Here is a 16083-nt window from a genome sequence, read left to right on the forward strand (position 1 = left end):
TGAGGATAGGACGTTATTCGAGTCAGGGACTTGGTAATTGCTGAGTAGCCGCACTACAATGCTGGAGCACCACTGGCCAATCAGACGACTGGGCAGCGCGAGCAGCAGCCTATGGTTCGAGACCAGGCTGTGTCTGCCGCCACACTGGGTGGTTTGTGAGACTTGGCGTCATAGCCCTGCTGGCTTGCTGTTCTTGTCTCCTGCCGCAAACGATGAGACCCAGGGAGGGACTCGGCGTCACAACGTCAGCCCCTGTCTGTCACCTGTCTGAGGGGCATGGGTTCAGACACACGCACAACCAACCTCTGAGCAAAGAGCAGCCAGGTCGCCTTCTGGCGTGTCAATCCCATGGGAAGCGCCACTGTCGCAACTGCCTGTGGCCTCGCCCTCGCTGGCTACTTTTACCCATTTTACATACTACCTTTTCACAATCTTCATAATAGCGACAATAGCATCGTAATTAAATTTTGTCACTGGTTACATGATAATCGTCATTTGCTTCCATTAATACTTTTTGCTCATGTAGACACGTTTATATGGAACGTAATCAACACCACACTCAATAATTATCGTTGGCCGCAGGAAAATCTGCACGCTACAATGGAAACCAATTTACAAGTTCGTTTTACGATCACTGTTTGGTGTGACACGAATGGTAACATGCTGATAGGTTTACAAGAGCGACTAACAGGACAGAATGATTTGCATGTTGAAAGCTTGAGAGGGTTCTCTTGGCCTCACGGACTGCAATGTACTTCTTGCATTATGGAGACCCTCTACATTTTACCAGACATATGAGAAAACTTCTCAGCCGCTCTTCCCTAGTCGCTGGTTTGGTCGTAGTAGTCCAGTTAACTGGCCAATAAGATCGCCAGGTATTACATCATTAGATTTTTGATTTTGAGGTTGGATGAAGTCTGAGATATACAAGCAAAAGATGAATACGCGAGATGAACTGCGTGGACGCATCATGGACACTGTTGCCCTCATTAGGAAACGAGCTGAGGCACTCAGACAGGCAACACATGTTCCCCCAAGAGTGCACAAATGCATTGAAGTTCGCTCTGGGATACTCGAACATTGATTGTGCACCGTACATCAGCTGTGATGTGACGTGTACAATACTTAGAGGTGAATGTGCTATAAATACATTTTTTAAACTGATACCTTGCTAAACGAATAGTGTTGTATTAACGAACTGTTGTACATGCATACGTGTGTGAAGCTGGAAATTTATTTAAGGATAAAGAAAATAAATAACGATGTACATTAAATGTGTTGTTTCTCGAAAATCATTCGGAATAGGACATATGTCTGTATGAAGTTTTTTGCTTCAATCGATCGTTCCTGTAACATCCCTGAATATTGACCATTACTCCAGGGACACCCTATTCCCCAGGAAAGTGTGATGGGGCCCTTGCTGTTCATGTTGAATATTCAGGACAGTGCAGAAAATATTAACGGAACGCCGGCCGCTGTGGCCGAGTGGTTCTAGGCGCTTCAGGCTGGAACCGCGCGACCGCTACGGTCGCAGGTTCGATCCTGCCTCGGGCTTGGATGTGTGTGATGTCCTTAGGTTAGTTAGCTTTAAGTAGTTCTAAGTTCTAGAGGACTGATGACCACAGTTGTTAAGTCCCATAGTGCTTAGAGCCATATGTGAAGACGGCTACTTAGAGCCGAAATCTACATATACAACAGTAGTAAAACTAATGGGTCGCGAATGGTTGCCGTGTGTCTCTTCTTCCTTAAATTCTGTAACCTCAGACTTTTTGCAGATGGTTTACTTATTTACAATTAAGATCTGCCTGAAATACGGTCCACAGATATTCAGTCTAATTTTGATAGAATTTCGGAGTGATGCAACACCTGGACAATTTCTTCAAGTGCTAAGAATGCAGTATTACGCACTTCGCAAAAAGGAAACAATGTAGCATTTTAAGTCTACAATATCAACGAGTCTTAATTGGAATCTGTCAACACATACAAATACTTGGATGTAACAGGTTTTGAAGGTATGAAACGGGATGGTCGCAGAATTTAAGGAAGGCAATCATTCGCGACCCATTAGTTTTAGTACTCTTGCCTGTCTCGATTTCGCCTCTAAATAGCCGTCTTCACCTATGCAAAAGTAATACAACTAATAGAAATGCGACGGAATGCTGTGCTTCTCTCCTTCCTTATAGTCCACGGTCGCTGCGCGAAACAGTTCCTTGTGGAATCGAAGTTGATCGCAGAACTGGTACTTTTTGCAGATGATACTTCTGTTTTAACAAATGTTATTAGGGGGAAAGCAACAGAAAACATTGTCAATGACGTTTTTCAAAGGGTTATTAACTGGATCTCTGAAATTGGACTTTCCCTAAATATTTGGGAAAATGCGCTATATTCAGTTCTTTACAATGAATAGAGTAATATCAACAATTGACGCGGCACAAGAACAGGAGTCAGTAACGGGGTAGAATACTCCAAATGTTTGGGTCTACATGCTTATGAAAACTTGAACTAGGAGAAGCGTATTGCTGAGTTTCTCAAACAGTGAAGTTCAGCTACTTTTGTTCTTAGTATGGCAGCAAGTCGTGGAAACAACATACTAACATATTTTGCGTATTTACTCTGAATAATGACTCATGTAGTAATTTTCTTGGGACATTACCAGTTAGAAATAAGGTACTGATTGCCCAAAAGTGAGCAGTAAGAATAATAAGTAATAATAAGTGATGTTCACACGCGGTCGTCATGTTCATACTTCTTCAAGGAGCTGTGCATTTTAACCACGATGTCACAAATTCATCATAAATAATCCACCACAATTTGAGAAGAGTAGTGATTTACTCACCTGCAACACTAGAGGAAAAAGTGAACTTTATTACCCATTATTAAAGCTTTCAGTGACTCACAAAGGAGTTCAATACGCTGCAAAGAATTTTTTAATCATTTGCACAATAACGTACTATGTCTGACAGGCAGCGCAGCAAGATATTAATGTAAATTAGAATTATTTTCCCTGCACAACCCAGTTCTACTACATGGGCGAACTTCTGTTTAAAAGCCGGTAGCCTCAAAAAAGAAAATGTTTTTAAATATAGTTGAGTGAGTAGGACAAAAAATAATGTGTTCATTAATGCAAACAGGCGTCATATATACGTACCGTGTAAACTGAATAATTCCATATCATTTGTTCAGCCATAGGCAAAGAAGATATCAGAATTCGTTTCATTGGTAGAATACTAGGAAGTACTCCGCCTTCAAAGGAGACCGCTTACAAAACACTCATACAACCCTTCATAGAATGTTTCTCTAGTGTGTGTGATCCTTTCCAAATAGGATGAACAAGAGTGCTGAACGTATAGAGAGAAATGACACAGCAATGATCACAGGTTCGTCTGATCTGCAGGACAGTTTTAGTAGACGAATTTTGGAATATACTACAAAGCCCTTACAAGGATCGAGAGGACAGGATTAGGTTAACTGCAGCGTGTATAAAGGCGTACAAACAGTTATATTTCACGCAATCCGTACGTGAATGGAAGGAGAAGAAACGGTATTTAGTTCAGTTGGAAGTACCCTCTGCGATACATTTCATAGTGGTTTGCATATATTTAGGGTTTGTAGATATACAGGGCTTCGACAATGGATGAATTCATACAATTGGAGAACGTGTTGGCGAGGACTACAGTTGTACACCCTCAGTATAGAGGTAGGTTTGGAGAGTGTGGTTACATGCGGTCTTGCATCCTCTTGGTGAAACATAACGTTTTGGAGACCTCAAATATAAGGCAATATCACTGGCCTTAAGGAGTCGGAAATGTAACGGCCGCTGTCCAAGTTACCGGCTTTAAGAACCAGAAGTAGACATTTCCTGTACGCATTGGTCCTCAATTGCATGATGCCAGGTATTGGGGCATGTGTGACGATGATGGGAAAGTTGAAAAACCATGCTGGTATACGCAGAAAGAGTGTCATGGCGCCACTCCTGTGTTCAGCGTTTTCACCACACCTCCCTCTGCTACTGTGTCAAGGATTGCAGCAGCAATGGTTTCTGCACTGATAGTCCGTCGTGCTCGAGACGTCACCTCACTCTCCGCGTGGATACTTGTCGTGTAGTAAGCATACCCTTTTCCTGGTACTTGGCATGTAATTTTACTTTGTGATCCTGCACAGCTGAATGAATATGCATGTCCCTCGGGCTCCAGACATATGTGATTGTTGCGGTCTCTCATGTCGATGAATAGGAATCTACTGAACGCATTAATTCCATATCACGTGACAATCGTGGGATGCCAACCAAGGCAAATAGTGATATCGCGCAAAGATAAACCACTGTTACGAATGTTCACGATGCTGTCGAATTCTGACACTTGTAGGTAGACGTTTCTGTTCGTACATGAGGCGTAACACGATCATCTCACTAGGAAACAACATTCTGAGTGGGAAACCCATTTATACAGAATGAAGGTGGTGTTACTCCTACTACACTGCGTAGTGACACTACGCAGAATTCTGGTAAAAGTTTTAAATATTTATTGTAAGTGCTGAAAGTAGCATGGAGGCCACCGCGGAGTATTATAGTGACAGCGCTGGCCATCAGCCATGCTACGTCGACAAATAGGGCAGAATAATAGATGCGTAAATAAGTTGTGAAGCAAGTATAGCTTAGCGCAATGGTGAATTGCCCCACGCAGTAAAGAATCTACATCTACATCGACATCTACAAGGATACTCTGCAAATCACGTTTAAGTGCCTGGCAGAGGGCTAATCGAACCACCATCACAATTCTCTATTATTCCAATTTCGTATAGAATGCGGAAAGATCAAACACCTATATCTTTCCGTACGAGCTCTGATTTCCCTTATTTAATCGGGGTGATCTTTTCTGCCTATGTAGGTCGGTGTCAACATAATATTTTCGCATTCGGAGGAAAAAGTTGGTGATTGTAATTTCGTGAGAAGATTCCGTCGCTACGAAAAACGCCTTTCTTTTAATTTTGTCCAGCCGAAATTCTGTATCATTTCTGTGACACTCTCTCCCATATTTTGCGATAGTACAAAACGTGTTGCCCTTCTTTGAACTTATTCGATGTACTCCGTCAGTCCTATCTGGTAAGGATCCCACACCGCGCAGCAGTATTGTGAGAGACGACAGACAAGCGTAGTATAGGCAGTCTCCTTAGTAGTTCTGTTACGTTTTCTAAGTGTCCTGCCGATAAAATGCAGTCTTTGAGTAGATTACCCCCCAAAACGCCGGCCGAAGGGCGCTGCGTCTGGAACCGCAAGACCGCTACGGTCGCAGGTTCGAATCCTGCCTCGGGCATGGATGTTTGTGATGTCCTTAGGTTAGTTAGGTTTAACTAGTTCTAAGTTCTAGGGGACTAATGACCTCAGCAGTTGAGTCCCATAGTGCTCAGAGCCATTTGAACCATTTGAACCCCCCAAAACATTTTCTATGTTTTCCTTCCAGTTTACGTTGTTGGTATTTGTAATACCTAGGCTTTTAGTTGGATTTATGGCCTTTAGATTAGGCAGATTTATTGTGTAACCGAAGTTTAAGGAATTCCTTTTAGCACTCAAGTTGGATGACCTCACACTTTTCATTATTTAGGGTCATCTACCACTTTTAGCACCATTCAAATATCTTTTCTAAGTCGTTTTGCAGTTTGTTTTGATCTTCTGATGATTTTATTAGTCGATAAATGACAGCGTCATCTGCAAACAACTTAAGACGGCCGCTCAGGTTGTCTCCCAAAACGTTTATATAGATAACGAACAGCAAAGGGCCTATAACACTACCTTGGGGAACACGAGAAATCACATCTGTTTTACTCGATGACTTTTCGTCAATTACTACGAGCTGTGACCTCTCTGACTGGAAATCACAAAACCTGTCACATAACTGAGGCGATATTCCATAATCACGCAATTTCACTACAAGCCACTTGTGCGGTACAGTGTCTAAAACTTTCCGGAAATCCAGAAATATGGAATCGATCTGAAATCCCTTGTCAATAACACTAAGCACTTCACGTGAATAAAGAGCTAGTTGCGTTTCACAGGAACGATCTTTTCTAAACCCATGTTGACTGTGTGTCAATATACAGTTTTCTTCGAGTTAATTCATAATGATGTAGCAATTGGGTCGTTGCCACTGCACTGAAGCAGGTCTCTCTGTTACGGGCAGTGTGACTAGACACCAGGATTTAGAGGAACAAATGGGCAGTAATTGAGTATAAATGAGGCTGAATTTGAGGATAGGATGTTATTCGAGTCAGGGACTTGGTAATTGCTGAGTAGCCGCAATACATTGCTGGAGCACCACTGGCCAATGAGACGGCTGGGCAGCGCCAGGAGCAGCCTATGGTTCGAGACCGGGCTGTGTCTGCCGCCACACTGTCGCCTGTCTGAGGGGCATTGGTTCAGACCCACGCACAACCGCCTCCTCAACCGCAGAGCAAAGAGCAGCCAGGTCGCCTTCTGGCGTGTCACTCCCCTGGGAAGCGCAGCTGTCGCGGCCTCGGCCTCGCTGGTTACTTTTACTCATTCTACATACTACCTTTTCACAATTTTCATGATAGCGATAATAGCATCGTAATTAAATTTTGTCACTCGTTACATGACAATCGTCATTTGCTTCCATTAATACTTTTTGCTCATGTAGACGCGTTTATATGGAACTTAATCAACAACACACTCAATAATTATCGGTGGCCGCTGGAAAATCTGCACGCTACAGTGGAAACCAATTTACAAGTTCTTTTTACGATCACTGTCTGGTGTGACAGGATCGGTAAAATGCTGATAGGTTCAATCAGTTTAGAAGAGCGAATCACAAGACAGAATGATTTGCATCTTGAAAACTTGAGAACCTCAGACAGGCAACACAACATGTTCTCCAAGAGTGAACAAATGCATTGAACTTGGCGCTGGGATACTCGAACACTGATTGTGCACCGTACATCAGCTGTGATGTGACGTGTACGATAATACTTGGAGATGAATGTGCTAAAAAACATATTTTTGAGCTGATACTTTGTTAAACTAATAATGTTATATTTACTAACTGTTGTACATGGGTGATTGTGGCAATTTATTGAAGAACACAGAAAATACATAACGATGTACATTAAATGTGTTCTGTCTCGAAAATCATTTGGAATAGGACATGTGTCTGTATGAAGTTTTTTGCTTGAATCGATCGTTCCTGTAACATTCCTGAACATTGACCATTACTCCTGGGACACCCTGTTCCCCAGCAAAGTATGATGCTGCCCCTGCTGTTCATGTTGAAAATTAATGACAGCGCAGAAAATATTAACGGTAACCTCAGACGTTTGGCAGATGGTGTAGTTATTTACATTTAACAGCTGCCTGAAACACGGTCCACAGATATTCAGTCTAATCTTGATAGAATTTCAGAGTGATGAACACCTGGACACTTGCTTCAAATCCTAAGCATGCAAAATTACGTACTTATGAAAACGAAAACAATGCAGTATTTTGTAACTACAATATCAACGAGTCTTAATTTGAATCTGTCTACACATACAAATACTTGGATGTAACAGGTTTTGAAGGAATGAAACGGGATGATCGCAGTATTTAAGGAAGAAGAGACACACGGCAATCATTTGCGACCTATTTTACTAATTACATATCTAGATTTCGGCTCTAAGTAGCCGTCTTCACATATGGTTCAAATGGCCCTGAGCACTATGGGACTTAACATCTGAGGTCATCAGTCCTCTAGAACGTAGAACTACTTAAACGTATCTAACCTACGGACATCACACACATCAATGCCCGAGGCAGGATTCGAACCTGCGACCGTAGCAGTCGCGCGGTTCCGGATTGAAGCGTCTAGAACCGCTCGGTCACCGCGGCCGGCTCTTCGCATATGCATTAGTAATAAAAGAAATGGAAATACGACTGGGTGCTGTGTTTGTTTCCTTCCTTGTAGTCTACGGTCCCTGTGCACAACAGTTCCTTGTGGAATCAAAGCTGATCGCAAAACTTTTCCTTTTTACAGATGATGCTTGTGTTTTAAGAAATGCCATTCAAGGGAAAGCATCAGAAGACATTGTTAAAGATGTTTTTCAAAGGGTTATTAACTGATTCTCGGAACTTGGACTCTCCCTAAATTTTTGGGAAAATACACTATATTCAGTTCTGTAAAATAAACAGAGTAATATCAACAATAGACGTGGCACAACAACAGGAGTCAATAAACAGGGTAGAATGCTTTAGAATTTGGGGTCTACATACTGATGAAAACTTGAACTGGAAGAAACGTGTTGCTGAGTTTCTCAAACAGTTAAGTTCAGCTCCTTTTGTTCCTCGTATAATTGCTAGTCTTGGAAACAACATACTAACATATTTTGCGTATTTACTCTGAATAATGACTCATGTAATAATTTTCTTGGGACATTAACAGTTAGAAATAAGGTACTGATAGCCCAAAAGCGAGCAGTAAGAATAATAAGTAATAATAAGTGATGTTCACACACGGTCGTCATGTAGGTACTTCTTCAAAGAGCTATGCATTTTACATTACTCTGCAATTCACATTTAAGTGCTTGGCAGGGGGTTCATCGAACCACAATCATACTATCTCTCTACCATTCCACTCCCGAACAACGCACGGGAAACCTAAACCTTTCTGTTCAAGCTCTGATTTCTCTTATTTTATTTTATGATCATTCCTACCTATGTTGGTTGGGCTCAACAAAATATTTTCGCATTCGGAAGAGAAAGTTGGTGACTGAAATTTCGAAAATAGGTCTCGCCGCGACGATAAACGTCTTTGCTTTAATGACTTCCATCCCATCTCGCGTATCATATCTGCCACACTCTCTCCCCTATTACGTGATAATGCAAAACGAGCTGCCCTTTTTTGCACCCTTTCGATGTCCTCCGTCAATCCCACCTGGTAAGGATCCCACACCGCACAGCAATATTCTAACAGAGGACGAACGAGTGTAGTGTAAGGTGTCGCTTTAGTGGACTTGTTGCATCTTCTAAGTGTCCTGCCAATGAAATGTAACCTTTGTCTCGCCTTCCCCACGATATTATCTATGTGGTCTTTCCAACTGAAGTTGTTCGTAATTTTTACACCCAGGTACTTAGTTGAATCGACAGCCTTGAGAATTGTACTATTTATCAAGTAATCGAATTCCAACGGATTTCTTTTGGAAATCATGTGGATAATCTGACACTTTTCGTTATTTAGCGTCAACTGCCACCTGCCACACCATACAGTAATCTTATCTAAATCTGACTGATGACCACAGCAGTTAAGTCCCATAGTGCTCAGAGCCATTTATCTAAATCTCTTTGCAACTGATACTGGTCTTCGGATGACCTTACTGGACGGTAAATTACAGCATCATCTGCGAACAACCTAAGAGAACTGCTCAGATTGTCACCCAGGTAATTTATATAGATCAGGAACAGCAGAGGTCCCACGACGCTTCCCTGGGGAACACCTGATATCACTTCAGTTTTAACTGTGATGTCACAAATTCGTCATAAATAATCCACCACAATTTGAGAAGAATAGTGATTTACACAGCAAGATTTAAATATAAATTATAATCATCTTCCCTGGACAACCCAGTTCTACTTCATGGACGAACTTCTCTTTAAAAGCCGGTAGCCTGAGAAAGGAAATATTTTTAAATGTAGTTGAGTGAGTACGACAAAATAAATATGTTCATTAATGTAAACAGTCGTCACATATACGTACCCTGTAAACTGAATAATTCCGTATCATTTGCTGCGCTGTAGGCAAAGCAGAGCGCAGAATTCGTTACTTTGGTAGAATACAAGGAAGTTCTCAGTCTTCAAATGAGACTGCTTACACAACACTCATACGACCCTTCCTAGAATATTGCTCTAGTGTCACAGTTCGCAGTGATAGACGGTAAATGATCGAGTACAACAGAAGTGATATCTGGCGTTCCCCAAGTCAGTGTCATGGGCCCTCTGCTGTTTGTGATTTACATAAATGATTTAGGTGATAATCTGAGCAGCCCCCTTAGATTGTTTGCAGATGACGCTTTAATTTGCTGTCTAGTAAAATCATCAGATGATCAATTCTAATTACAAAATGATCTATAGAGAATTTCTGTATGGCGCGAAAAGTGGCAATAGGCACTAAACAGAGAAAAGTGCGAGGTCATCCACATGGGTACTAAAAGAAATCCAATAAATTTTGGGTATACGATAAATCGCACAAATCTAAGGGCTGTCAATTCCACTAAATACTACAAGCAACTTAAATCAGAAAGACCGCATAGATAATATTGTCGGGAAGGCGAAACAAAAACTGTGCTTTGTTGGCAGAACACTTAGAAGATGTGACAAACCCAGTAAAGAGACGGCCTACATTATACTTGTCCGTCCTCTGCTGGAATATTGCTGCGTGGTGTGAGATCCTTACCAGGTGGGATTGACGGAGGACAATGAAAAAGTGCAAAGAAGGGCAGCTCGTTTCGTGTTACCGCGGAATAGGGGTGAGAGTGTCACTGATATGATACGCGAGTTGGGGTGGCAGTCACTGAAACAAAGGCGGCTTTCTTTGCGGCGAAACCTATTTACGAAATTTCAATCACCAACTTTCTCTTTCGAACGCGAAAATCTTTTTTTGACACCCACCTACGTAGGGAGAAATGTTCACTATAATAAAATAAGAGAAATGAGAGCTCGCTCGGAAAGATTTAGGTGTTCCTTTTTCCCACGTGCTATTCGAGAGTGGAATGGTAGAGAAGTAGTATGAAAATGGTTCGATGAAACCTCTGCCAGGCACTTAAGTGTGAATTGCAGAGTAACCATGTAGATGGTGATGTAAATCCTTTCCAAATAGGACGAACAAGAGTACTGAACATATACAGAGAAAGACAACAGCAATGATCATATGTTTGTATGATCTGCAGGACAGTGTCACGGAAATTCTGGAGAAACTGGACTGGCAGACACCTACATACAAAGTGTCAGGAACCAGTTTTAGTAGACGAATTTTGGAATATACTACAACGCCCCTACAGGGATCGAGAGGACATGATTAAGTTAACTACAGAGAGTATAAAGGCGTATAAACAGTCATTTTTCTCGAAATCTGTACGTGAATGAAAGGAGAAGAAACCCTAATTAGTTCAGTTGGAACTACCAAATGGTTCAAATGGCTCTGAGCACTATGGGTCTTAACGTCTGAGGTCATCAGTCCCCTATAACATACAAATACTTAAACCTAACTAACCTAAGGACATCACACACATCCATGCCCGATGCATGATTCGAATCTACGACCGTAGGGGTCCCGCGGTTCCAGACAGTAGCGCCTAGAACCGCTCGGCCACACAGGCCGGGTGGAAGTACACTCTACCATACATTTCATAGTGGTTTGCAGAGTATGGATGTAGATATACAGGGGTTCGACTATGGATGTAGATATACGGGTGTTGGACAAAAACATGGAAGCATTGCGAGAAATACAAAGCATTCTTGAACATAACTACAGATACTAGCCGAACCTGCTGGGTGCGCTGTTGTATTTGATCACGAACGGCACCTGTGCAATGCTCTCAATACGTTGCAAGTGTCAGTCGTGGTCAGAAGGGTGTCCGTGTAGCAGTAAGTGTGTTATGTCAGAGGTAAGTGAATTCATAAAAGGACAGATTGTTGGTGATTTTGTGGTATTTGCTTCTGTTACCAAGTAGCTGAAGTGGTTAGTGTTTCATGAGGCACCATATCAAAGGTTTATACCGAATACAAAGAGGGCGCCCTCTTAGTCACAATGCGAACGAAAGTGTGTGTTCAGTAACCAGAGCAGATCATCATTAAAGAAAACTGTGACGAAAAATAAGAGGACAAGAGCTATAATAGTCACTGCGGAACTCAATGTCGCACTCGAGTACCCTGTCAGCAACAAAACAACAGGAAGGGGTCTTCATAAGCAGAGAATTGCAGGCCGATGTGGAATTTCAAACCAAGCATTAGCGACTGGAATGGGTGTATCAGGAAAGTGTGGTACTGAAGCCATAAAAACATAAATATGGAGCAATGGAAGAATGTCATTTGGTTGGCTGAGTCTTGTTTTACACTGTTTCCAATTGCTGCCCGAGTTAAAGTCTGGCATATGCATGTCCCAGGCCTACGATACAGACAGCTTGCTGCCAAGAGTGAAACATGGCGAGGGTTCGGTGATGATTCGGTCAGCCATACCCTGGTATTCCTTGGACCCCGTGGTTACTCTGCAAGGTCATATTACTGCCAAGCATTGTGTGTCAATTTTGTCTGATCAGATCCATTTCATGGTACAATATTTGCTCTCCAATAGTGATCTGCAGCATCCTCAATAGAACGCAATGTGGTCCTTTGGTGCAGAGCCGATTGGAGAGTCTGAATCAGAGGCTCAGGCGGTTCTGTGACGGTGTATGCTGCAGATTCCTTGACTTACGCCTTCGGGTGGTGGGTTTCCGGGTTCCGCTGAATAGGTCAGCAGTCCACTACACACACCAAGCTCCTACACGGGTAGCGGGGGCTGTGCGAAAGGGACTGGGCGGTTTTGTTTAGAATCGGGACTCAGGGAACCTCAGAAAGGGCGTCCGTGTAAAAGGGGGCAGGTAAAACACAGTAAGTTAGCTGTTGAAACGATCGGTATTGTGGTTGTAAATTGTCGTAGCTGTGTTGGGAAAGAACCAGAGCTCCAAGTCCTAATACTAAGCACTGAAGCTCAAATAGTTATAGGTACAGAAAGCTGGCTAAAGCCGGAAACAAGTTCAGCAGAAATTTTTTCTAAGGATCTAACAGTTTTCAGAAAGGATAGGTTAAATACAATTGGTGGTGGAGTATTTATTGCTGTCAGAAATAGTTTGCCTTGTAGTGAAGTAGAAATACATAGTTCCTGCGAAATAGTATGGGTAGAGGTTATACTTGACAACTTGACTAAACTATCAATTGGGGCCGGCCGCCGTGTCCGAGCGGTTCTAGGCGTTTCAGTCTCGAGCCGCGCGACCGATACGGTCTCTGGTTCGAATCCTGCCTCGGGCATGGATGTGTGTGCTGTACTCAGTTTAGTTAGGTTTAAGCTGTTCTATGTTCTAGGGGACTGATGACCTCAGATGTTAGGTCCCATAGTGCTCAGAGCCATTAGTACCATTTATTAATTTGGTTGTTTTGCCGACCCACCGACTCAGAACACACAGTTGCTGAACAGTTCAAAGAAAACTTGAGTCTCATTTAAAATAGGTACCCCATTCATACAGTAATAGTCGGTGGTGACTTTAATCTACCCTCGATATGCTGGAAAAATTATACGTTAAAGCTGGCGGCAGGCATAAAACGTTATCCGAAATTTTACTGGGGCTTTCTCAGAAAATTGTTTTGAACAATTAGCTCATAAGCCCACTCGAAGCGTAAATGCTTGTGAAAGCATACTTGACCAATACCCAAAACAGGAAGCAGGAGTAATCTGTTCAATTACAGGCCCATATCACTAACGTCGATTTGCAGTAGGGTTTTTGGAACATATACTGTATTCGAACATTATGAAGTACCGCAAAGAAAACGGTTAATTGACACGTAGACACCTTCCACTGTGGCCAAGCGGTTCTAGGCCCTTCAGTCTGGAACCGCGCGGCCGCTACGGTCGCAGATTCGAATCCTGCCTCGGCCATGGATGTGTGTGATGTCCTTAGATTAGTTAGGTTTTACGAAGTTCTAAATTCTAGGGGACTGATGGTCTCAGTTGTTAAGACGCATAGTGCTCAATTCCATTTGAACCATTTTTGACACGTAGTCAGCACTGATTCAGAAAATATCGTTCTTTTGAAACACACTAGCTCTTTGTAGTCATGAAGTAATGAGAGCTATCGAAGGGGTTTTCAAATTGATTCCATATTGTTAAGTTTCCAGAAGGCTATCGTCACCGTTCCTCACAATCGTCTTCTAACCTAACTGCGTGGCTATGGAATATCGCATCAGTTGTGAAATTGGGTTCGTGAATTGCTGTCAAAAAGGTCACAGTTCGTAGTAATAGACGGAAAGACATAAAGTAAAACAGAAGTAATATCCGGCGTGCCCCAAGGCAGTGTTATATGCCCTCCATTTTTCCTGATCTGTATTAACGACATAGAAGACAATCTCAGTAGCCGTCTTAGATTGTTTGCAGATGATGCTGTCATTTACCGTCTTGTAAAGTCATCAGATGACCAAAACAAACTACAAAATGATGTAGATAAGGAATCTGTATGGTGCGAAAAGTAGCAGTTGACCCTGAGTAAAGTAAAATGTGAAGTTATTCACATGAGTGCTAAAAGAAATCCGCTGAATTTCGTTTCGCGGAAGTCACACAAATCTGAAGGGTGTAAATTCAACTAAATAATTAAGGATTGCAATTACAAATACTCTAAATTGGAACGATCACATAGATAGTGTTCTGGATAGACCAAACCAAAGCCTGAGATTCAATGGCAGAACACTTAGAAGGTGCGACAGGTCTTCTAAAGAGACTGCTTACACAACGCTTGTTCGCCCTATTCTCGAGTGTATCTGTGCGGTGTGGGATCCGCATCAGATGGGACTGGCGGATGACATCGAAAAAGTATAAAAGAGGGCAGCTCGTTTTGTATTACCGCGAAGTTGGGGAGATAGTGCCGCCGACATGATACGTGAATTGGCGTGGCAATCATTAAAAGAAAGGCGATTTTTGTTGCGATGGGATCTTCTCATGATATTTCAATCACCAGTTTGCTACTCCGATTGCGAAAACCCACCTACATAGGGAGAAATGATCATCACGATAAAATAAGAGAAATCAGGGCTCTCACAGAAAAATTTAAGCGCTCGTTTTTTCCGCGCACCGTTTCAGAGTGGAACGGTAGAGAGACAGCTTGAAGATGGTTCATTGAACCCTCTGCCAGGCACTTTCTTGCGAACAGCAGAGTAATCATGTAGATGTAGATGCTGTGTTCCAAGAAGACATGGTTCATGTTCGCACAGCTCACATTGTCCAGGCATGGTTTGTGACCAAGAGATTGAGTTGTCGCATCTTCCCTGGTCACCATAGTGACAGATCTCACCTTTATTCAGCATGGCGTGTACGTGATCACTACTCACTTCCATCATCACTACCTGAAGTTCCCAATATTTTCCAGGAACAATTGTACAATATTCCCCTGAAAACTGCACAGAACCTGTACTTCGCCATTCTGTGACGACTAGAAGCTGTTTTTTCCTTCGTCGCGTTAGGCGTGGTAAGATGTTGTACTTTACGTTGTTCGATATTTGTATCGACGCCCTGTAGATGTAGATATCGACTAGTGCTAGAAATGACCAAGTTACGAAGTTCCTCCTTTTTTCTCTGCTTCTGCAGAGATGGCTGTGTACTATAAGATTGTTCAAGGGAACAGGAACGGTAGTAAATCCGTCATCTGGTTATCCGACACACGAGAAAAGCGTCGTAACGTTCCTGGAGGTACGCCTTCGCGTGTCTGCTACCGTCGCCCCAGCCTGCCTTCCACCGATCACATGACCACGAGCTCACAGTCTCACACACACACACACACAGACACGCACACGCGCGCACACACACACACACACACACACACACACATGCGGGCCTGCGCATGCGCAACCACTTCCATATTTCTATGTAGGAGTATACTCCTTTCCTTAGACAAAAGCACAAACCCAGCAAGGTGGCGAAGTGGGAAGACTCAGGACTCACAGTCAGGAGGGCAGTGGTTCGAATCTCTGTCAGGCCATCCACATTTAGGTTTCTTTCTCAGCAGTCTCCTATCGAAGCTTATGCTTGGAAAACTGCAGGAAACCTAAATGTGGATCGACTGATAGAGATACAAACCACTGATCTCCTAACTGTGACTACTGGGTTAATTAGCCTTGACTGAAGACGATAGCATTAAAATTCGTGTGAAGTGCTATTTATTTGCATAACACCGGAGTGTTTTGAGGTGATTTTCTAAGAATTTCATGCCTTGAATTCAAACAATTCATTAATATTTGCCAAGGAGCTCAAAATTCTAAAATACAAGATTTTAGTGAAATATATGTTATACTGTTTTAATATAAGT

Source organism: Schistocerca nitens, chromosome 3 (assembly GCF_023898315.1).
Source record: "Schistocerca nitens isolate TAMUIC-IGC-003100 chromosome 3, iqSchNite1.1, whole genome shotgun sequence".
NCBI classification, from domain to species: domain Eukaryota; kingdom Metazoa; phylum Arthropoda; class Insecta; order Orthoptera; family Acrididae; genus Schistocerca; species Schistocerca nitens.